This window comes from Pelobates fuscus, chromosome 2, assembly GCF_036172605.1.
Source record: "Pelobates fuscus isolate aPelFus1 chromosome 2, aPelFus1.pri, whole genome shotgun sequence".
Classification (NCBI taxonomy): Eukaryota; Metazoa; Chordata; class Amphibia; order Anura; family Pelobatidae; genus Pelobates; species Pelobates fuscus.
Window position 1 is genome coordinate 160,742,098 of NC_086318.1, and position 26,392 is coordinate 160,768,489.

Genomic DNA, 26,392 nt, shown 5'->3' on the forward strand with positions numbered 1-26,392 from the left:
TAGAAAGTAATAATCTAGTAACAATCTAGTAACAAAATGAAAGAAATCTGGTTGAGTATCTTCTCCATCTCAGTCCGTACCTTACATCTGCAGTGAACAAAATTACAGGCCTTCTTGCAGGGATGTATGGTGACTTGGGGCTTACAGCTGCAGTGATAAAAATTAAAAGGCCTTAATGCAGGGATGTACGATGACTTGGGGTTTACAGCTGCAGTGATCAAAATTAAAAGGCCTAGACATGATGCCCACATTGAGTAAATACAGCAACTTGACGAAAACCATGTTTTTTTACGAAGCCTTTTAATGTACTCAGAGCCATTTCCCTTCCTCTTTGATAGCTAAAGTAAAGCCAGCTTCTGTACTTTGATCTATTAAGGCTTCTGTACAGTGTCGGAGGAATGTGTGAGCTGGCTTCTATCATGCCTCTGTGAAATATAGAAATGTTGATTGGAACAATGGCAGTGAAATTAGCTTCCTGACTGGGTGAAGACCAGAACTGGAAGAAATGGTAAGTTAAGATGGCTTTATGGATTAAATCTGGCATGTGTACACATAATATTAACTTATTTTTAACAGGCCTATCATTTTAGTGTAGAATTATTTGTTTTCTTAGTTAAAAAAAATAAAAATATTCCCAAATGTCACTAGTCATGTGGAAATATTTACCATGCTCCTCACTGATTTTAAAAAAAATATCTAAAATTGATAAAGTCTGCAACAAATATTTACAAGATTTCCCCTTTTTAAAATTACTCACACCTTGCACTTTGAAACTGAGTAGGAGATTTATTTTTCTTCCTCTTTCTCTTTATTACAATTATATCATTAATATGACAAAAAATATGAATGTCCTATATAGTAAAAAATCACATTAGAATTACATCTAAAGCATCATAAACAGGTACAATACAAACAAACAAAGACATACAGTATGGTATTAGTTCCACATAAATATCGGTCTTTATTATCAAGAAAGAATAACATTTTTAGATTCACTCAATTCCTCATTTCTGCAACAATATTTTCCATAGGACATTAAAGCTATTGAAACACTAAGTCAAATTATAGCCTTATTCCATCAAACACTGGTATATAACTTAATTCTCAACTAGAAACAGAAAAAGTAAGAGAGAATGTGTGAGGCTACTCTGCAAGCTTTGAAGTTAACCCCTATGGAGACAATGAAACACCAAAAAGAAAAAGAGAAATAATAAAGGAAAGAGTGAAAAAAACCTTCAGAGTGTGTGACCCATAATGTAAAACCTAACTTTTATTGGAATCTAGATACAAGTCAAAGCTACCTGTCCCGTGGTCAAAGAGACTATAAGGAGCATAGCAAACCCTACCCTAAAGGTAGGTGCGTAAAATCAATGGACCACATACGTGGGTCAAATACCAAAATGTGTCTGTTATTTCTATTTTTCTTTTTAGTGTTTCATTAACTTGATTCTCAATTTCAGACATCTTCCACATTTTTTGTTTCCATTTTCTTGATTATTTTCATGGCAAAAAAATATTTGAATAGCCAATAATATAATATGTATCCTTCATTGATAACAATCCCAAGTCTAAATGAAGTAAGGTTCGTTCAAGAGATGGTTCCAAGATTGTATTAGATAAATCGGAAATGCATATAAAAATTATATTCCAGGTTTTTGAAATTTATTTACAAAACCACCAAATAGGTAAATAAGATCCTATATGATCCCTGTATCTCCAACATATTGCAGATATTGAATTGGCAAATTTTGTAATTTGTAACAGAACTATGTACCATGTATGCATGACTTTAAAATTAGGTATTTGAAGATTTAGACATTCTGTAAATTAGCTACTTGAAGATTTTTAACTTCTGTAAATGAGTCAAACTAGTCCTCTAATTTTCAATATTTATACTTAAGTTTAATTATTTTTGTCACGATAATTCTTCTGGAACAATACTATGATTTCAATTCATCAAAACATGGAGAATATTTCTAAGGACTGAAACTTAATTTTTGTTACTTCCATAACTGATACTTTGGCACTTAATAGATGAGATCTAACATAATTACGAATCCTCAAATTTAAGAATTTTTGACAATTTGAAACTTTAATTCCATTTTTTATCTACTAGACATTTTAAATCCAATCCTTGCATACTTTCCATTGACATATTTTTAAGAACTTTATCTTTAAGTAAAGTTTTCTTTTTTAACAAACTCAATGCTGTGATGACATTTCTTAAAACAGTTGAAGTCATCCTCTATATTCGTAATCTCTTTAGAAGGAATACATAAAAAAAATTCTCTAAATTCTCAATTCCAATATCACGGATTCATGAGATATTAGTCTTCCTGTCTACATAAGTTCACCTGAATTTTATAAGCTTGCGCAATCATTGCAGCATGTGCATAAGTCTCCAATCTAAGGACAACTAAATCACCTTGATGAATACTTCCATATAACATTTTCTTAGAAACTCTTCATCTTTTCTCATCCCAAATAAAATTTTCTATTATTCTCTAAAATTGATCACAGCAGCTCCTGGAAATTGTATTGGAATCATATATCACAAATATAACCATTTTGGAAATATATAAGCCTTCATGATGTTCATTCTGCAGATCCATGATACAAATACAAGGTTTCCTTCCACTGGCTATCTATACAAATCCGTATTTAAAAGAGAATAGTCTACCTACCATAAGTTTTCTGCTTTATTTCTTATGATCACAAATATTTGAATACCTCATGAGCCAAATATTGAGTTCCATTATTTATGTTCAATCAGCAAGAACTAATACCGTTCTCAACCATTTATGAGTAGGGTTCATGCATAAGGTCATGACAGAGTCTGTCATATTCTCTCCAAAAGCTCTTAATATTTCCTTTAAATTTAACCAATTAACTCTGTCAAAAGCTTTATCTTCATCTAAAGAGAGAGCCAGCACAGGGATCTGTTTCTCAGTTGTATATTAAATTAAACTTTTTCTCAGTTGAATGTTCAATTTATGGTGTTTCCATTAGCATGGCGATACTTTTTAAACAAATTCCATTTGATCTTTTCCAATCAAACATGGAATTCTCTGTTTTAATCTTTCAGTTAGCATAGCTGAATACATTTTAGTATCTACATTTATTAATGAAATTGGTTGATAATTCAGCCCTTTTTGTTTTCTTTACCTGGCTTTGGAATAGCTACAGATTTTATTAAAGATCAATTGAGTGCTTGAAATCTCTGTTAGTTTCTTATATAAAAGATTAGAAATTTCATCAGGCTTTGGGGTCTTTTCAATTTCAGATTTTTATATAGCTTTTTTAACCTCCATATCATCAATAATTTCTAATTACTTCTCTGTCATTTTTTGTTGAAGAATATTGTATGTGGAGAGATAATAATCTCTGAAGGCAGCCCTAATTTCTTATGGACTTTGTGAAGAATATTATATAGGGATAGATAATAATCTTTGAAGGCAGGCTTTATTGCTTCTGGACTTCGTGGAGAATATTCTGAAGGGAGAGATAATAATCTCTGAAGGCAGACCTAATTGCTTCCAGATTTCTGTATTATTATTTTTTCACTATCCATTATTTTTAAAATTCTTGATTTGAAATTGGTTTTTTTAAAGTTGCTTTGTTAAGAATTTATTTGCTCTTTTCCCAAAGAGAACCATTCTTGTTTCCTTCTTAAGTTAATTTCTTTAGCCCCTTAACCCCGGTGGATCACATTACTGGATCGGCAGTGTGCTAAACTGCCTGCAGGGGAACTGTCTAGGTTGTCAGGCAGTCCCAAAGTGGAAAATGATGTAAAAATAATAATAATAATTACACGAACACTATTCTTAGATCCTATATACATATGTATATATATATATATATATATATATATATATATATATGATCTAAATACATATATACACACAGTGGCGTACACATGACCTATGGGGCCCCGGTGCGAAAATTGATCCATGGGCCCCCCCCGCACGCTTACTCTGCGTGGGCCGGGGCCGCAACACATGGCGGCGGCACCTGGTCGCAGGGGTTGCAGGGCTGCGACCCCTGCGACCGCGGTATGTACACCAGTGCATGCAGATGCACACACACTTAAAGGACCACTACAGACACCCAGATCACATCAGCTCAATGAAGTGGTCTGGGTGTCAGGTCCCTCTAGTTTTAACCCTGCAGCTGAAAGCATAGCAGTTTCAGAGAAACTGCTATGTTTCACTGAGGGTTAATCCAGCCTCTAGTGGCTGTCTCACTGACAGCCGCTAGAGGAGCTTCCGCGATTCTCAGACACTGAACGTCCATAGAAAAGCATTGAGTAATGCTTTCCTATGGGCGGTTTGAATGTGCGCATGGCTCTTGCTGTGCATGCGCATTCGGAGCTGAGAGGCAGAGGGATCCCCAGCGCCAAAGGAGTCCGGCGCTGGAGAAAGGTAAGTGCTGAAGACACACACATACACACTCTCACGAACAGACGCATACACACTAGCTAACACACGCATACACACTAGCTAACAGACACACACATTTACTGACAGAGACACACTCAGCGACAGACATACATACACACTCACTTACAAAACATACACTCACTAACAGACATCAAACAGACTCACTAATACAAACACACTCAGTAACAGACACACACAGTAACACACTCACTGACACTCACTAGCAGACACACTAAACAGACACACTCACTGACACTCACACTAACACACAGTAACACTCACAGTAAAACACACACTAACACTCACAGTAACACTAACACACACACTAACACTCACAGTAACACACACACTAACACACACACTAACACACACACTAACACACACACTAACACTCACAGTAACACTAACACACTAACACACACAGTAACACTAACACACACACTAACACTCACAGTGACACACACACTAACACTCACAGTAACACTAACACAAACACTAACACTCACAGTAAAACACACACTCACAGTAACACTAACACACACGCTAACACTCACAGTAACACACACACTAACACACACACTAACACTCACAGTAACACTAACACACTGTGAGTGTTAGTGTGTGTGTTAGTGTTACTGTGAGTGTTAGTGTGTGTGTTAGTGTTACTGTGAGTGTTAGTGTGTAACACTAACACACACACTAACACTCACAGTAAAACACACATTAACACACACAGTAACACTAACACACACACTAACACTCACAGTAACACTAACACACACACTAACACTCACAGTAACACTAACACACACTAACACTCACAGTAACACTCACAGTAACACTAACACACACACACACTAACACACAGTAAAACACACACTAACACTCACAGTAACACTAACACACACACTAACACTCACAGTAACACACACTAACACTAACACACACTAACACTAACACACACACTAACACACAGTAAAAAACACACTAACACTCACAGTAACACACACACTAACACTAACACACACACTAACACTCACAGTAACACGAACACACTGAGTGTTAGTGTGTGTGTTCGTGTTACTGTGTGTGTTAGTGTGTGTGTTAGTGTTACTGTGAGTGTTAGTGTGTGTTAGTGTTACTGTGAGTTTTAGTGTGTAACACTAACACACACACTAAAACACACACTCACAGTAACACTAACACACACACTAACACACACAGTAACACTAACACACACACTAACACACACACTAACACACACACTAACACTAACACACACACACACTAACACACACAGTAACACTAACACACACACTAACACACACACACACACACACACTAACACATTTTTTTTTAAATTTAATCCCCCCAGCCTCCTTACCTTTTGGAGTGCTGAGGGGATTCAATGGGGTCCAGTGGTGCTGCTGGGCTCCTGGGGGGCCGGTCACCCGGCGGGCTGGCAGGCAAGCAGGCGGGCGCGCGAGGGAGCACTGTCCCCTGAGTGCTTCCTCTTCAGCTCCCTCGCGCGCCGCGTACTGATACCGGCGCCGGAAGATGACATCATCTTCCGGCTCCGGTATCATTGCGGTGCGCGAGGGAGCTGAAGAGGAAGCACTCAGGGGAGAGTGCTCCCTTGCGCGCCCGCAGGACCGGCCAGCCGGGTGACAGCAGGGCCAGCCTCGGGGGGCCCGGAGGTGGCCGGCTCCTGGGCCCCCCAGGAGAAGAGGCTGGCCAAGTGACATACATACCGGGTCGCAGGGGCGGCCGGGCCCCCTGGTGGGCCGGGCCCGGTCGCAGCCGCGACCCCTGCAACCCTGGTATGTACGCCACTGTACACACACACACACACACACTCATACACAATGTCAGTCTAAGTTTATTTTAATAGTAGCCACTTAACGCCACACCACTATGGAGTCCTGAAAAAGCTGGGCTTTAACTCAGAAGGGTGGAATAGAACACCCTGCGATTAGCTGCTCCCTCCCAACAACCCATACTTGCTAACCCAGGCAGTCCTCATGCAGCAAATCTGGCCTATCTGGGCCATGCGATCATTTCTAGGCAACCATATGGTATTAAAGGGAACATAACCAATCTGGCAAATTTCAATGTGTATAAACTGAAAATGTAACATGCTATATGTGATTCTGTAATTTTTCAAAACACTATACAACTTGGAGTACTGTTATACTCGTGAGACATCACAGAATACAAATATGTGTATTTTATTGCAGTAAAAGAAAACAGTATTATGACATTCACAGTTAAAATGCCATGCAGAACTAAAAAAATTACAAGATTTCTTAATTTCTAAAATTTTCTTAGATTTTATTCATATAAAATCATGTTTAAAATATAAATATATTATATTTAATAAGAAAGCCCTGTTTCTCCTGAACAAAAAGATATATACAAGTGCGAGTACACTTAATATGAACTTAATATGAAAGAGGTGAATTATGGTTGAACAGACATATAGTCAAATTCAAGGTTTTGTTTATATTTTGTTTTGATCAGAACTTGTACAATTGACTCTGTCCTTAAGGAGTAAATATTTAGATTATAGATATTTTTATAGATATTTTTTAGTTAGGTTATATGATCATATATTGCATAAGCCTGACACAACATCATTGTACCCCATTCTTGGGAACTACTTCCTCCTGGGACTCTCTCCTGGGACTCTCTGCAGGTCATGGCTAAATAGGATCCTGGAATGAGGCACCTGTGACATGGAGGGGTGCAAAACCAAGGAGTTGGCCTGGACTCCCAAATATATAAACAAAACCAAGAAGGCTGCACCCACCTGAACATGAACCTGAACCTGAAAACCAACTCCTTGGTTTTGCACCCCTCCCTGTCACATGTGCCTCATTCCAGGATCCTATTTAGCCTTGACCTGCAGAGAGTCCCAGAAGGAAGTATTTCCCAAGTAAGGGGATTGATCTCATAAGAGCAGGCATTAGGTTGCTAGAGTAGGACCTGCCAATAATGGGGTACATTGACGTTGTGGCAGGCTTATGCAATATATGATCATATAATGTAACTAAACCCCCATTATTTTTTTCCTAGGTGAGGTGTTTTTAAATAAAACTATTACAATCTGTGAGATTTGAAAACATTGTTTAGTGAATAAGTGAATGCAAGGGATTGTGTATTTTGTATGTTGTATATTTTTTGTATAAATGTATACATGCTCAGGTGAGTGCAACTCTCTTGGTTTCCATTAGTAAAAAATAAACACACTATCAGAAGAAAGTCAGATAGCGGATCTATAGAAATAGATCTAGAACAGGAGGATAAAGTTTCATTACTGACTCTACTTTCTAATCAATAGGCTTTAGATATGTTGTGAAATGCAGTAAAGGGTTCTATTAAAAACAGTGCTTGAAGATCTGATATCCTTCAGCCCGATGCTAAAGTCATGATAGAGCTAACTTAATATTAAGCAGTTGTGGATAGATAGAGTCTCATGGTTAAAAGGGGTAAAGATTTCAGAGCCCTTAAAAAAAACAGGTAAGAATTCCACAGGGAGCAATGGTTAACTGAGGAATCATATAAATACAGGCAACATATATTTAGATACCTCCCTGTCAAAGCCCTTTCACGAAAAGAGAGATCAGAGAGTTCTGAGTTGATATGGCTAATTCCTAGATGAGTCCTCGATTTAAGAACTTAGAACCTCCTTGGTAGAATGAAATGGAATGATTACTTAATTAGAAATCCAAAAGGGTCTCCTGAACCTTAGGTCTTAAAGTAGACAAGCTTTCCTGCCCTCTATCATTCTCTTGATCCATTCATTTGGGTGGATGCATGCGCGGACCGGGTACTAAGCCAAAGAGCCCAGCTAGTAGAAACAGAGAAAGTCATATTTCTTGCTAGAATATAATGCAACCTACATAGACTTCTTAGCTGAAGGCTATTTCCGGCTTAATGACTTGTAAATTGTCAACAGACAAAGGAAAATTATCTCGGATATGCTCCTCCTAATTATTCATACCAACCATAGATCCTTAGAGATTGAGGTAAGAGCTTACAGCAAGACGAAAGCCTGTGCCAGCTGCCATATAGGCTTTACAGAGGATCAAGACCATCTATATTCAATGGAGTCTTAGAGAGATCCTGCATTGTTTATAGGCAGAGTGAAACATTTAGCCAGTCTAAATACTGCATCGTGCATTTAGGAGCAGAGTCCCAGGTACTAGTGTCTAGAATCCCAATGGATGAAGACTGAGATACTCTCCTGTGTTGAAGGCGTCTCTCAGTGTAGAACCATTCCTCCATTAAGGATCCTAAGGGGGACGGGTACTGGAAAAAATTATGCAAAAAGGAAGGCTAGAGGTAGAAGGCTCAACCTTAGAAGATTCTTTCAGGCAGAAGGACTTGCAGACTCTGGAAATCAAATGAAATCGACTGAAATAGGCTGAATATCCTTATCCGATGATTCCATATCTCAGAATGTATACCTCTCCAAGAATTTCATCAGATAATTCATTCTAGGAATTGTCCAGAGGATTCAAGCTTTAACAGATTCTATGACGTCTTGAGATACCTCCTGTCTGATATTGCATAATATACAGCACAGGGGTAGATGGGCCTGTAGCCACTTTCAGACAGTCTGTCCAGAGACTTTACTTTGATGAGGCTCTCTTATCATATGCCTCACAAAGGATCCTTTGGGGCGGCTTCCCTTGTATGATCCAGATGGTTTTCTTCCCATAGAGCTATCATCATAGGGAATTCCAATTATTAATAGGCACTCTTTTGTTTAGTAACAACAGAACAAATAGAATGACTCACCTATGTCTCTTAGAGTGTGACCATTTTGTCAGGAGCAGAGGTATCTGAATCCATAACTGCATAATATTCCTTTATATCCTTAACAAAGCAAATCTCTGCTAAAACAAGTAGAGATTGATAAATACAGAAAAAGATGTAATATACCTTCAATAAAGAAAAACTTACCAAATTAAAAAAAGGAGAATTCAAATTCTGAGAAAAACTGCACACAAATCTTCTTACTTAATATAGGAAACCTATAAGATAAATTGTGCTTAAAACAAGGAACCAATACGACACTACAACCACCGCAACTGGACTTGCATTTCAGAATACACAGAGCGAATCAGATTTTTGTGCATGCGCGAAAATGGCATGGTGCGACTGTTTGACTAGTGCCTGCGTATTCGCAGGGATTAAACGCCAAGGAAAAAACGTGTATGAGCACCAAAGTAAGTATGGAAACTTAGGGACCTATAATAAAACAGATTGAAAGGCTGAGATAGAGGAACAGAACAACAAATAGCCTATTACCAAGTACAGAGACATAGTAATAGGATAATCAAGTGAATGCCTAAAACTAAACATAGAGACATAATATAACGTAATAAAAGTGGCAGATAGCCTTGAATACACAAGATAAATCACAAGGTATAAAAATCACAGCAAATGCATATCAAAAGGCACTTAGAATGGGGGCGTGGCTGACTGAGCAACTAAACAGACGTCTGAGAGAGGAGCTCCGCTCACAAAACGCAAACGAGAGGAAAAATAAGCACTTACCCGCTTCCAAAAGCTGACATCCCACGTTCCCACACTCAGAGGCGGATATAGGAAGAAAAAACAGGAAAACCAGGCACCAAGAGACCACGAAAATGCCCGGTATCAGGCTAGCATTCGAGAGGCCTACTCCACCGGCGCCCTCTACAATGGCACCGGAGGCCCATAATGAAGGAGAAACCTCGGAGGAATCCCAAGAAGAGGAAGAGAGGACAGACAGCAACACTGACAGACAGCAGTATACAGACAGACTCCGAGACAGAAGGGGATTCATCACCAGCAACATGGAGAGACATAAAAAACCTCCTGCAAGACTTTCAGGAAAATATGGCGGGCTGACCTCCAAGAGGCCCGAGTAGACCTGAGCACACTCAAACAAAGAGTTGAAGAAATTGAGTCCAGGGAAACTATACAGGATACCCAGTGGAAGACCACACAAGACCAATTGGAACAAATGAACACCAAGATTCAGAAACTTACCAGAGAGGTGATGGTGCTGGACTCCAGACACAGGCGTCGGAATATCCGCATCAGAGGAGTCCTAGAGCAAATCGGAGGGTCAGAGCTGCTCCCTTCCTGCAGAGAATGCTTGCCTCCATCGGTCTTCAGAGGGGAGAGAACACGATGTTAGTGTCCGCATTCCAGATACGCAAAGAAGCGACAGCACCCGCAGAAGCACCCAGAGACCTCATAGCGGTGACAACGGATATATGCGGACCTGCCTTTCGGGGTGCTGCTGGAAAGAAGGCAGCTAGCCCCGGTCGCAAAGAGACTGTGAGACGCAAATATTAAATTCCGGTTGGCAATAGACGGAACAGTGGAGGTACCACAGGGCAATACAACGCTGACCATGGCCTTGTCCGGAGATCTGGATATCTTCCTCGTGAATCTAAATCTAATGGTGCCAAAACCTAGAGAGGCTGAAGCAACAGGACCAAGAGAGCAAAGAACACCTAAAACCAGCTCTAGGAGACTGCACCAGCAACCACCAGGGGCCCTAAGCCAACGCAAAAGAGGGGAGATAAAACGCATAGCTCCCACTTAACTCACCTGCAACTACCCTCCAAGAGGTACCTACATGGCACTTAATCACTCACAACAACCCCTTTTATGCATGCACACTACACCTGATCCACGCATACCTATCAGAGCCAATGGTCTAGTTCACTGGACTTCTCACTGGACTTTTTCCCGACAAGTACAAGCTCCGAGACCCACGCCCAAATATACACCTGCTACGTATTGGGACTCTCAATGTTAGCTATTGCCCCGAGCCAATATGTGAAATGATACACGTCTTATTGTTTAAACCCATACAATGGCAAAATGTTTTCTTGCAAGTATTACTCCAATAAAATATAAATTGAAAAAAAAAAAAAAAGGCACTTAGAATAAGTAAACCCAGCAGCTGTATTAAAAGACACTAGGAAAAAGAATAACAAAATGTTTAACCAGGAAAAAGACATTCAGATATTTTCTGGCCTTCAAATGCATATTGCAGGAGTTACTTTTACCCAATTTAATAGTACTCATTTTGTCTACCTCAAAGGGTTAAAAGTCAACCCTGCTTCGAATTGAACCTGCGACCCTCAAGGTTTAAACAAATATCTTCTTATAAAGCATCTGTTCACTGAACTATCTCACCACACTTAGGTGAAACAGCAGCAATATTAACAGGCTTAACAGAGACCTAGCAATAAGTGATTCCAGAGGCATTAATGAAATGCACAACAGAGGCCTAGGAAAAAGTTAATCCGGCTGCTATATTAAAAGACCCAGCAGTAGCCTAGTAATACGTAAATCCAGAGGCTATATTAAAAGACCTAGGAGCCTAGGAATAAGTGACTCCAGTGGCTATATTAAAATCCATGTTGTACTCGGGAGACTTCGCTGAAAACAAATATGAGTGTTTCCAAACAGTAAAACATAGCACGACTATGATATCATCAGTAAAAGTGCCATTTGTGTGTGAAAAATACAAAAAATATTTTCATTCCTTGGTCTCAAATGAAAACCAATTGGGCACATTTTAATGTACAAAAACTGAAGTTGGCAAGCTCTTTATTTTATCCAATAAGTTACCAAAATCTCATAAAAACAATATATATGGGGGGGGGGGGGGGGGGGTCACATCGCTAAACACAAATATGTGTGTTCTATTACAGTAAAAGCTAACAGCATTATGACATTCACAGTTAAAATGCCATGCAGAATTAAGAAAATTACAAAATGTCCTAATTTCTCACACTGTTGTTTATGCTTTATTCATAATAAATTATGTTTCATATATAAATATTTGATGTGAAATGAAAGCCCTGCTTCTCCTTAACATAAATAAGTGTGGGTGCACTTAATATGGAAGGTAACTTAAGCTCATACATTTGCTAAACTACTGTCACTAGTCAAAGTTTAGATTTCTCAGATAAACTGTTACTATTTAACTCACGCCTTAGCAAATATTCATTCAATCTCCATGAACATTTACCCCTGAATAAATTTAGGGGTTCACTGTTCTCCAGATATCATATCAATAATATTTTCCTAAAATATCCTGAAATGCTCTTGCCTTTCCCCTTTGAGATGGGTCTATTCTCCTTTCCTCCGAAACAGCTTTATCAAGACTGATATGCGCAGCACAAGTGAAGTCCCCCAAGCATAAAAAAGTACCTTAAATAAGATCATCGATTTTCCTCATGTATCATTAATAAAATGGGCTTGTCTTTTGTAAGGTGCATAATGTTCAGCAAAGAAAAAAATCATATTCTCCAATTTACACAACATAACTATTCCATATTTGTCCACTCGTGAATCAATTCATATTTTATGCTGCTGGAACCATTATTGCAACTCCTCTTGTTTTTTTTTTTTCTTTTTGAAAGAATAATGTTCAACATTTAGAAACCTTTTACTGATTTTTCTCGTTACATCAATATTTTTTAGATGGGTCTCCTTGGAGTTGGGGATTTGATGTTTCCTTGTGTATCCATCCCATCTACTAAAAGCCTTGCTTTCAGTCACATGGGGTTTAAGGCTGCACAGAAATGCTGCACCGATAGCTCAGCCAGGTTTTGGATAGATAATTAGGGGTGCTTGGTGAAAGGAGATGTTTGCGGATGAGATAATATTTCTTGATGGAAAAGATAATTGGGAGAGATTATGAGTACCTATGGAGAGATGCTTTGGAAGAAATAATGGGAGTGATTGGGGAGACATAGTTTGCATTGTGTACACACACAGAAACACTAATATAGACATTCATAGACATTGTATACTATCTGGAATATAGAGATTTGGCCCCCAATCCAGCACTTGATGGAAGTTGGAATCAGACTTGCACTACGCTGTGCAACTTTTAAATATATAGGGTGCACACAGTGTAATCATACTTTTTTTATTTAAGACATTTGTTGTTTAATTCCTGCAAGTTGCAACACGTAGAATGACACTATATTTCCCTGGTTTCTGTACAGATAAAGTTTCCACATCAATCGCTGTTTAACATTAGAAGATTGGATACTCATTGCTCAATTTTTATTAGCCTCACTGAGTAACTGATCCCCGATCTCCTGTTTCTGCTACCCTTCCTAGTAGTCAGTTAACCAGTTTTGCCTTAGACCCCTGAAAATGTATTATTACCTAAGAAGCTGCTGCTGTTATTTATATTAACACAATAGACATGGGCAACCCAAAGTACAATATATAATTTAAATAAATAAGAGGCAGAATTTACTTCAGAAAGTGGTACAGCAACATTTTTGGCCCACATCCTGAGCCTTTATAAAGCCAGAATACCCATCTAATTACCAAATATTTATATTATAGATAAAGTGATCAAGTAAAAACATTATCAAATAACTAGCTTACCTGGTGGAGATAGTTCATCAATTTCAGACTGTAAAACCAGAAGTGACGTTGAATGCATGTGCATGTAAGAGGATGTAAAAAGATCTAATTATAAAGAAAAAAGAGACATGGAAATGGATTAAGGTTTCCCCAAGTCTCAAAAGACATTCATAATGAACAGCCAATCGGAAAAATGATTGGAATAGAATTGACAAAAACTCAATAGAGGGATTTCAGATTTTGCAGTTCCAGGACTAGAATTCTTAAAACAGAAAGGGCTAATACGGTCCAAAAAGGTCAAACCATAAAAGGATAATCTCCAGTAATAAAAACCTTTCAGCATGGACACTATACACGATAGAACAATATAGAGTATCACAATAGCAATTTATACATGCTATAAATAAAATAAATAAAAAAGGTGGCAGGTTATTTGATATATTTTTTTTATTCATTGATCAAAGTAGAAGTAAGCAATAGAGGGAAAAGGAGGATAGTAAAATAAAAATCTATATTTTTATAATTTATAATATATAAATATCATTTGCTTTTTACTGCTCCTCCTGTTTTTCTCTTTGTTGCTTACTTTTTCTCACTTAGTCTATAAACCAAATGGTGGGAATGTGCTCTCGCCAGTGTACTGAAAAATATATACATAATGTTTTATCTATATTTTGCAGCACAGTAAGTCACCCATTTTTGTACTATTTTTTTTGTTCTGATTCTTCATTAAATTCTATAGAGCCCAACCAACATTTGGTGTCCTAAATTTGTTTTTATTTTTGTGAAAAATGGTTTGGTTGAGCCAAATCTTCTCAATCTACACAAGTCTAACATGTGCTGATATTGCATGCACACGTTAACACTTATACACACTCATACTGATCAGGCACCCATACAGAAACATAATAAGGATGTCATTGTTCATTGTTTTAAGTAAGAGTATATGAGTGTGTAAAGTTACTGTGCAAGTTAGTACCACTACCTTGTCAGAATACACAATCTTCATGCGTTGTGTATAGTAGACTTACATATGTCTTTGTAAGTGGATATTAATAAAGATTTATTTTATTTGTTCACTTACCCTATTCCTTTTGTCCAGGCCAACCACGATGCTGGTAGTTTGGTCTGAATTTTTTTGTTTGGGAATTATTATCCAGTAACCTACATTGGGCAACGACATTCCTTTCATTGTGAGTTTCGGTTTGTCTAGGGTTGTGTGTGAACTTATGTGAAATCCATTGATTGTGCCCTTTGGTTTCCTGATTGTGCATGAATACATTTTATTTATGTAGAACTCTCCAGTCCTACATAAATATATAATGTTACACTTTGCCACCCTCCCTCCCCCCATAGCAACCAGTTTGACATCACTGGATTAAGGCTAATGTGCTATAATAATTTCTCAACACATTCTAGATTCCTGAAAATACTTTTTTAAGTTTACAACTCAAGATTGGTGTAGAAAAAAAGCTAAAATTCAGATCAGCATACCATTGAGACCATACTCATATTCAATACAGAAAGCGTGTAATAATAAGTCCTCAATACATGTTGAATTTATTATTTATGTATTTTACCAGGAAAACTACTTTAAGCTTTAATGTAATTTTCAAATATCTTCTGAGAAATTAGCTATGTAAAAACATATTAAAGGTGGATAATTAACAACAATATCAACATATAATTAAACAAAAATGCAGTAAATAAAATAGAAAAACAACTCAATATGATTATATATATATATATATTTATAAATATGCAGTTAAAAAGAGTGTTAAATGTGAGTAATAGTTTTATTCCACTTTAATGGAACACTCCAAGCACAATAACCATGACAGCATTCTTTTGAGGTTCTTGCCTCAGATGTGCCCTGGTCCAATGTAAGTAGTCAAACCATTTGCTAAGAGTTTGACAATTAACCTGGGGTCCACTGGGTGCCAGTCACATCCTCTGTGAGAGCAGAAAGCTCTCTGCATTGAGCTATCCCAGCTATGCAAAACATAGCTAAATGGCTGAGAACGATCAGCTCTGTTGCAAAAGCTTCCGGAATTTGATGTAAGAGGTAACCAGCACCCCGTGGATCCCAGGTATGTTATGAGACAGTTTGGTAAAAAAAAAAATATTTTGTGTGCTTTTGGAAATTAGTCAGTAATTAGTCACATGACTCTTCTGGGGCAAGTCAGTAACTGGCCTTTTATCTGATCAATGTAGTAAAGGAACAAAATTCTGCTAACATCCTAATGAACTGTTGAATGTTTATTGGGTTCATAATGATTTACTATGATATACTAAACATCGAATGTTAAGGAATTGATAACTGCAAAATGTATGCAAAAAGTGCCCACCTCGGCTATTTTTACCTTACATTTGCAATTCAGTTTTAACATCAATAAAATTAGTATTCAGTAAATAAAACCCTGTATTTTGTAAAGCACACATACATATCTATATAATCTAGTTACTGTATATCGATATATATATTTAAGATTAAGATTAAAAGGATATGTTTTCTATGTTATGTATTGTATAATTATAGTTCTTGTGACATTTTATTTATTGGCATTCTGCTCTAAATGTTAAATGATACATTTTACCCGTATTGTCGTTTTTACTGCAGGTAATTGCAACAAGTAAAGGACGTAACTATCGCACGTATGAAAATAATGAAGTGGCAAAAGAATGCAAGAAATATGAAATACAATAACAAGGTATTTTATTTACATAAAAACTATTTACATTTGTCAGAAATTATATTTTCAATATTAATTCATAGATGTTGTGTTAAAAATATTGTTTCGATACTTTGTACTTCCACATTGTTTAAAAAATTATACTCATAATTTCGCATTCTCTCCTTACCCTGGACATACTTGAAAGCGAGAGAAATCTCAATGTATCCTTCCTGTTGAAATATTTTATGAATAAATAATAAATAAATAATCTATGTATGTATATATAATGAATTGATATATTGGCAAAAAATAACCGTAGCTAATTAAATATTTCTAGTATGCTTCAGAAGCGTTAACCAATGTCCTCCTTCTAGTAATCAAAAGAGCCTTTTCTTTTCTTCATCGACATCTTTTTTACTTTGCATTCCCTTTAATATAGAATGAAATGCTTAAGGCATGTGTTTATCTACGCAAGAAAGTCTGCATGTCAAATCACATTACTTATCACCAGCGAGTCTTAGGTAATATAAGACTGTCTGCTGGAGAAATCTTTCATATTAACTTTATTTTAACTTGTGACAGTGTTTATTTGTGGAAAGGCAAGTCCTTTGGGTTGTGTTGTAATCCATATGGTTATATGAATATTTTCATGATCTGAATAGCTTAACCACAGAACAAAACCTAAAGCAAACTTTTATAGGTCAATTCCATTCCAAACAATTGTGTAACAATAGAGGTCATAGGGGATGTAACTCTTCTTCACCGCCCAAGAATTCTATTTTCCCTGTTGGATTAAGAAGAGAAAGGTGAGTGACCAAGGCAGCATAGCCATCTCTTACTATGCTCAGTTCCAGCATTCACTGTACCATACACAGTAGGAGGTGCTGCTGCCTAGTCTTTGAAGGATTCACAAATAATGGAAGTAAGTAAGAGAGTGATGACACTCGGGGTATGTTGACATATCTAAAGAATTTCTGCCAAGTGAAGAGAAAACCCATATACATCTGTAGTCTATAAAAATATATATATTTTTTTCTGTTGACATGTATTGTGTGTATTTTAAATTTCCTGCACCCCTAAATTACTTCCCTCATCATTGCCTATCATATTTTTATTTAAAATAAAAAACAGTTATGGAGTATTTACAAAGTTTCAGTGAAATAGGAAACAGAAATGAAAGGAATTTCTGTAACAGAGCACGTCCATAAAATCGCAACATATGCATTTTGACAGGAAAGTTTTTTTATAATTTATTTTTTCAGCTTAGCTCATATTTTAAGTTTTCAGATTTTGTGAATGAACAGCTAATGAATAACACAGAAGGTTGAAGGTGATCACACTGCCAAATGCGAGCCACATTGAACAGCTGTGGTAGGGCAGTCGGTTTATCGAGAGGCAGATAGAATTAGAAGGGTAGATTATAGAGAAAAAACAGCTACGAATTTCAGGAAAAAAAAGGTCAGAATTTAATGTAAAAGAAATAGACTGACATCCATCTCAGGAGATAATAACCAAATAGGCAACAAAAATGAATGAGGTGCAATGCTATCCAATATATTGCAAAGCACTTCCATAGTGGAGTTGCCTAAGTAATCAGTTCCCTCAGTTTGTTTTGTCTGTCCTTTTGTTCATATTTTCCCTTCGTTGTGCTGTTAGCATGATTTATGTTATTCTGAAGTGCTCAAGATTTCATCAGTATGTTATCAACTTGACTCTTGAAAGTGTCAAGTGTAGTGATGTCCCGAATGGTTCGCTGGCGAATAGTTCCTGGCGAACATAGCATGTTCGTGATTGCCACCGCGGGCGAACACATGCAATGTTTGGTCTGCCCCCTATTCTTTATCATTGAGTAAACTTTGACCATGTACCTCACAGTCAGCAGACACATTACAGCCAATCAGCATCACACCCTACCTAGCAGACCCTCCCACCTACTGGACAGCATCCATTTTAGATTCATTCGGAAGCTGCAACCATTTTATTTTATTTTTTCAATTTTTTTTTTTCAGTGCATATAAATGTTACAAGCAGATACTCCCCCCAGACACTCTGTATTACTGCAGATACTCCCCCAGACACTCTGTGTTACTGCAGATACTCCCTCCAGACACTCTGTGTTACTGCAGATACTCCCTCCAGACACTCTGTGTTACTGCAGACACTCCCTCCAGACACCCTGTGTTACTGCAGATACTCCCGCCAGACACCCTGTGTTACTGCAGATACTCCCTCCAGACACTCTGTATTACTGCAGATACTAATTCCAGACACTCTGTATTACTGCAGATACTCCCTCCAGACACTCTGTGTTACTGCAGATACTCCCTCCAGACACCCTGTGTTACTGCAGATACTCCCTCCTGACACCCTGTGTTACTGCAGATACTCCCCCAGACACCCTGTGTTACTGCAGATACTCCCTCCAGACACTCTGTGTTACTGCAGATACTCCCTCTAGACACCCTGTGTTACTGCAGATACTCCCCACAGGCACCCTATGTTACTGCAGATACTCCCTCCAGACAACCTGTATTACTGCAGATACTCCCTCCAGACACTCTGTATTACTGCAGATACTCCCTCCAGACACCATGTGTTACTGCAGATACTCCCTCCTGACACCCTGTGTTACTGCAGATACTCCCCCCAGACACCCTGTGTTACTGCATATACTCCCTCCAGACACTCTGTGTTACTGCAGATACTCCCTCTAGACACCCTGTGTTACTGCAGATACTCCCTCCAGACACTCTGTGTTACTGCAGATACTCCCTCCAGACACCCTGTGTTACTGCAGATACTCCCTCCTGACACCCTGTGTTACTGCAGATACTCCCTCCAGACACCCTGTGGTACTGCAGATACTCCCTCCAGACACTCTGTATTACTGCAGATACTCCCCCAGACGCTGACACAGAGCAGAATAGAGACTGTTCCACCTACATAGGGTCACTTGGCAGATATGGATTGACACCTATCCTAAGGATCCCTGATACACACTGACACAGAGCAGAATAGGGACTGTTCCTCCTACATAGGGTCACTTGGCAGATATGGATTGACACCTATCCTAAGGATCCCTGATACACACTGACACAGAGCAGAATAGGGACTGTTTCCCCTACATAGGGTCACTTAGCAGATATGGATTGACACCTATCCTAAGGATCCCTGATACACACTGACACAGAGCAGAATAGGGACTGTTCCCCCTACATAGGGTCACTTGGCAGATATGGATTGACACCTGTCCTCAGGGACCCTGATACACACTGGGGGGGGACCTTATGTCCTCCCCCCGCCCCCACCCCTGCGTGGTGGGTGGGGGCCATAAATCACAATGGGGTGAGGACCTACTGTCTTCCCCCCGCCCCCACCCCTGTGCGGTGGGTGTGGGCCACAAAAATAATGAAGGAGGGACCTACTGTCCTCCCCCTCAGCCTCCACCCCTGCGCGGTGGGTGGGGGCCATAAATCACAATGGGGGAGGACCTACTGTCCTCCCCCCGCCCCCACCCCTGCGTGGTGGGTGGGGGTTATAAAAATAATAAGGGGGGGACCTACTGTCCTCCCACCGGCCCCCACCCCTGTGCGGTGGGTGGGGGCTATAAATCACAATGGGGGGAGGACCTACTGTCATCCCCCCGCCCCCACTCCTGCGCGGTGGGTGGGGGCCATAAAAATAATGAGGGGGGGACCTACTGTCCTCCACCCGGCCACGCAGGTGGGTGGGGGCCCTAAAAAAACAAATAGGGGGGACCTACTGTCCCACCAGCCCCCACCCCTTAGTGGTGTGTGGGGGCCCTAAATAAAAATTCCCCCCCCAATCAAAGGTGACTAGGGGTCCCCAAGGCCCTAGTCACCCTCCCCCCACCCCCAAAAAAGTTACCCCCTACCTACTCCCCTCACCCTAAAAAATAGTGAAGGGGGAATAAAATAATTTACCATTTGACGTCTTATTTTTTCTAAAATCTTCTTTTTTCAGCCCCAAAAAAGGCCAAATAAAAAGCCATAAGAACCGACGCAATAAAAAAATAATAAAAAAAAAAACGAGCGCAAAAAAAAAATCCATCTTCACCCATGGAGGGCTCCGCGCAGACTGAGCTCTGCAGGGCGGGGGAAGGCTTATAAAGCCTTCGCCACGCCCTGCAATTAGGTTAAGAACACTCTGGTTTAAGCCAATCAGAGTGCTCTTTGTCATTTTACACAGCGTGGGAAAATTCCAAAGAACTTTCCCACGCTGTGTAAAATTACACAGAGCACTCTGATTGGTTAGATTCCAAGCCCACCAATCACAGTGCTTTTTGTCATTTTACACATTGTGGGACAGTTCTTTGGAATTTTTCCAAGCTGTGTAAAATGACAAAGAGAACTCTGATTGGTGGGCTTGGAATCTAACCAATCAGATTGTTCTGTGTCATTTTACACAGCGTGGGAAAGTTCTTTGGAATTTCCCCACGCTGTGTAAAATGACAAAGAGAACTCTGATTGGTGGGCTTGGAATCTAACCAATCAGAGTGTTTTGTGTCATTTTACACAGCGTGGGAAAGTTCTTTGTAATTTTCCCACGCTGTGTAAAATGACAATGAGAACTCTGATTGGTGGGCTTGGAATCTAACCAATCAGAGTGTTCTGTGTCATTTTACACAGCGTGGGAAAGTTCTTTGGAATTTTCCCACGCTGTGTAAAATGACAAAGAGCACTCTGATTGGTGGGCTTGGAATCTAACCAATCAGAGTGTTCTGTGTCATTTTACGTAGCGTGGGAAAGTTCTTTGGAATTTTCCCACGCTGTGTAAAATGACAAAGAGCTCTCTGATTGGGTTAAACCAGCCAATCAGAGTGTTCTTAGCCTAATTGCAGGGTGTGGCAAGGCTTTATAAGCCTTCCCCCGCCCTGCAGAGCTCAGTCTGCGCAGAGCCCTCCATGGGTGAAGTTGGATTTTTTTTTTTTGCGCTTGTTTTGTTTTTTTTGTTAATTGCGTTGGTTCTTATGGCTTTTTATTTGGCCTTTTTGGGGCTGAAAAAAGAAGATTTTAGAAAAAAGAAGACGTCAAATGGTAAGTTGAATTTTTCTTTACAGGTTAGTTATTTTATTCCCCCTTCACTATTTTTTAGGGTGAGGGGGGTAGGCAGGGGGTAACTTTTTATGGGCCAATGCCAGTCTGCACAAAGTGTCTTTTATCTGAAAAGACAGTGTGTTTACATTAAAAAGCCGCCAGGCACAGGCTACAGACACCAGAACCACTACATTAAGCTGTAGTGCTTCTGGTGACTATAGTATCCATTTAATGTGAGGTAAATTAGAGATTAGTGCCACTAATAATATATTGGATTGCCTACTTACCACCAGATGAGGACAAGAGGCTGATGATGGGCTCAGTCTGGCTCCACAGGTCTGGTGTAGAAGAGGCTCTCTGGAGACTGTTTGTAACAGTGTTCACAACAATTAACGAACAGGAAGCAGCTCTATTTTTTGGGGCCCCTTACACAGTTCAAGGTCTGGCCCCCCAGAGCTTGACCATGAGTATGCCTTCAATGCCCACCCATAAATCCACCTACATGGCCCACCCATGAGTTCACTCACTGGAGTGTATGTGTGTAGGGGATGTGTTATTGTAGAGGATGTAATGTGTGTGTGTGTGTTCTTATAGAATGTAGTGTATAGGGATACCAATTTGTGTAAGGGATGTAGTGTGTGTATAGTGGATGCATTGTATGTTTGTGTGTGTGTGTGTGTAAAGGAAGCAAGGTGTGTTTCTGTGTATGTAATTGAATGCAGTGTGTGTCTGGGGTGCATTGAGTGTGTAAGAGATGCATTTTGTTTCTGTGTGTAAGAGAATGAATGTTTGTTTGTGTGGCTCCCTCTGCCAAACCTCTTAGTGGACTTCCCCCCTCCTCCTCCAGTGGTCCTTACCCCCCTCCCCCAGTGGTCCTTACTCCTCCCTCTGTGGTCTTTACTTCCCCCTCCCCCAGTGGTCCTTATCCCCCCTCCAGTGGTCCTTATTCCCCTCCCCCCAGTAATCCTTATTCCCCCCCCAGTGATCCTTATTCCCCCCCAGTTTCCTTATTTTCCCCCCCAGTGGTCCTTATTTTCCCCCCAGTGGTCCTTATCCCCCCCAGTGGTCCTTATTCCACCCCGTCCTCCCCCAGTGGTCCTTACTCCCCCCTCCCTCTGTGGTCCTTACTCCCCCCTCCCCCAGTGGTCCTTATTCCCCTCCCCCTCCCCCAGTGGTCCTTATTCCCCTCCATCCCCTCCCCTCCCCCAGTGGTCCTTATCCCCCCTATCTCCAGCAGTCATTATCCCCCCCATCCCATCCCCCAGTGGTCCTTATCCCTCACTTCACCCAGTGGTCCTTATCTCCCTCCCCCAGTGGTCCTTATCCCCCCCCCCTCCGCACCCTCACTGAGTGAGCACTTCCTGTCAGTCCGCTGGCGGCCGGGTACATGAAACGGAGGTTTCTGCCCCGCGTTCCATGCCGCCAGGCCACGCTACATTGAGAGACCGGCTGGATGGAGCGCTCTTCGCTTCCCTCCTGCCGGTCACACAAATCTGGTGAGGAGCCGCACCGGTGATTTCGGGAGCAGGGATCCGGCGCCCCCTGCTAAGGTGCCCCCTAGGTGGCTGCCTAGGTCGCCTTGCAGGTAGCGCCGGCCCTGCTCAGGGGTGGGGGCTGGGGGGGACAGTAGGTCCCCCCCTTATTGTTTTTTTTTAGGGCCCCCACCCACCGCTCAGGGGTGGAGGCCAGGGGGGGGAGGACAGTAGGTCCCCCCCTCATTATTTTTATGGCCCCCACCCAACGCGCAGGGGTCGGGGCCGGGGGGGATGACAGTAGGTCCCCCCCTTATTTTTTTTTTAGGGCCCCCACCCACCGCTCAGGGGTGGAGGCCAGGGGGGGGAGGACAGTAGGTCCCCCTCATTATTTTTATGGCCCCCACCTACCACGCAGGGGTGGGGGGAGGACAGTAGGTCCTCCCCCATTGTGATTTATGGCCCCCACCCACCGCACAGGGGTGGGGGCCAGGGGGAGGACAGTTGGTCCCCCCACCTCATTATTTTTATGGCCCCCACCCACCGCGCAGGGGTGGGGGCGGGGGGAGGACAGTAGGTCCTCCCCCCATTGTGATTTATGGCCCCCACCCACGCGCAGGGGTGGGGGCCGAGGGGGAGGACAGTAGGTCCCCCCTAATTATTTTAATGGCCCCCACCCACCGCACAGGGGTGGGGGTGGGGGGAGTACAGTAGGTCCTCCCCCCATTGTGATTTATGGCCCCCACCGCGCAGGGGTGGGGGTCGAAGGGAGGACAGTAGGTCCCCCCTCATTATTTTATGGCCCCCACCCACTGCGCAGGGGTGGGGGCGGGGGGAGGGCAGTAGGTCCTCCCCCCATTGTGATTTATGGCCCCCACCCACCGCGCAGGGCTGGGGGCCGGGGGGGGGGACAGTAGGTCCCCCCCAGTGTGTATCAGGGTCCCTGAGGATAGGTGTCAATCCATATCTGCCAAGTGACCCTATGTAGGGGGAACAGTCCCTATTTTGCTCTGTGTCAGTGTGTATCAGGGATCCTTAGGATAGGTGTCAATCCATATCTGCCAAGTGACCCTATGTAGGGGGAACAGTCCCTATTCTGCTCTGTGTCAGTGTGTATCAGGGATCCTTAGGATAGGTGTCAATCCATATCTGCCAAGTGATCCTATGTAGGGGGAACAGTCCCTATTCTGCTCTGTGTCAGTGTGTATCAGGGTCTCTGAGGACAGGTGTCAATCCATATGTCAAGGTGTCAATATGTCATATGTCAGTTGTCAATCCATATCGATTGTGATTTAGGAATGTTAGGTGATTTATGCCCTTTATGGATTAAAACCAGACTCTGCATCAACTGTGTAATTTTCCATGGGAGTTTTGCCATGGATCCTCCTCCGGCATGCCACAGTCCAGGTGTTAGTCCCCTTGAAAAACTTTTCCATCACTATTGTGGCCAGAAAGAGTCCCTGTGGGTTTTAAAATTCGCCTGCCCATTGAAGTCTATGGCGGTTCGCCCGGTTTGCGAACGTTTGCGGAAGTTCGCGTCCGCCGTTCGCGAACCGAAGATTTTGAGTTCGCGACATCACTAGTCAAGTGTTTTGGATACTAACTCAATCTTTTTCAGAATTTTCTATTAGTGGAATCTAGTCTTCCTTGTATATAGTTGCTGCCTCCCTGCTAATATCAGCCTGACATTACCATATCTGTTATCTCTATTGACTCTCAGTACAGTGACCACCATTGTCTAAGTGCTCAATTTGTGGACTTGAGGTGAAGACTCTGCTGACAACCTTGCACACCACACGCACAAGACCTTCGAAAGAACTCCGCCTGAACTCTTTGAATGAAACCTGATATTATGCATACTTTCACCAAAATATGAACTGTGAGCATGTGCTGCTTTTATTTTCACTCATCGAGTGTATACATATCAAAATGTGTGTCCAAATACACAACTTTGAAGTTCTGCAAACAAAGGTTTTGTCCATATTGCAAATGAGATATTTGGAACAGCTCTCTGCATTCCGTCTATCAACCAATTTGTTCAAGTACAAAGAGTTGTCTTTTACCTTTATTCTTTTATTTATACAATTGCATCCTGTGAGGGATCAAAAGATTTAGCAAAATGTAGTAGATCACTTCTTTTGCTGCACCCCTTGCTCAGACCTAAGTAAATTAGTTTATAATTTATTACGCATAACCTCATGCTGACTCCTAATGAAACGCATAATATAGTAAGTTTTCAAGTAACTTTCTAATTAGAGATGTTCAATTTTATACCTGTGTCAGTCTCTCCCTATATCTATCTATCTATCTATCTATCTGTCTGTCTGCCTGTCTGCCTATAAACTTGATGTTTTTTCATATGTATTTTCACACATGAAAGCATACTTGTCCTGCAAAGAAGATCTAATTATATTAACAATATCACAGATTTACTTATCAATCAGAAGTGTTTGTCATATAATTCCATCTGTTGCAGCAACAAGAGAAAAAGAAAAATACAATGTGCAGCTTAGTTAATCAAGTCCCTGTTGAAACCTACATTTATTAGAAGAGCATGCCAAAATAAAAACATTTTGGGAACCCTGCCCTTTATCATTAATTAAATACATTGATAAAGGGACAGGGTTCCTGAAATGTTTCTATTTTGGCATGATCTTCTAATAAATGTAGGTTTCACCAGTGGGTCTGACTAAGCTGTGCATTGTACATTTTCTCATGTAGATTTTTTGCTAATACAGCCATAGCAATCTATGTACTTTTGCTGCGCTGGGTAAAACGATTTTTAAGATTGTTTCTGCAACATTTGAGTGTGCATACTCCTACATTCCCATTTGTGTATTTCAGCCACAATCTAGAACAAAAGAGAAAAGTTGGATCAAAGACTTTCCTTTAATTCATTCTCTTCCATTGTTTTCTATTATTCCGCATACTCAAAATGGGGTAAATAACAATTTAAAGTTCTACAAATCTAAAAGTGCCTTAAAACTTTTTCACAGCCATCTCTGTCTCTTTTTTTGTTTATGCTAGTATAGTTAGGTGTGCTTTAGCAATATTACGCTGTTTGTATTTTAATGTTCCGGTTTCTTCCCAGTGGCAAAAAAATCCCATGTAGTTAAAAGTCCTAGAGAGTTCATTGATTATTGATTCATAATGCATGTTTATTCCCTGGCAGTAAAAAAATTACCAGCTGACTTCTTTGAACAAAGCCTTTCACAGCAGCTGATTCAAATGCTTTATTTTTATACACTCTACATAGAAACATCAATCATATCTGTACTACAGCAATAACGTGTGTTATACCTCCATCTGTACATATACAATTAAATGTGAAACTATAAGTAAGT

At 40.5% G+C, this 26,392-nt stretch overlaps 1 long non-coding RNA gene across 1 annotated transcript; it reads left to right on the plus strand.

Annotated features, from left to right (window-relative positions):
• Positions 1-407: 407 nt before the first annotated feature.
• LOC134585664 (uncharacterized) lies at positions 408-25,600 on the plus strand. Its single transcript, XR_010086537.1, has 3 exons — positions 408-508; positions 16,465-16,555; positions 24,769-25,600. It is a non-coding gene; the product is annotated as an uncharacterized LOC134585664 (long non-coding RNA).
• Positions 25,601-26,392: the final 792 nt, after the last annotated feature.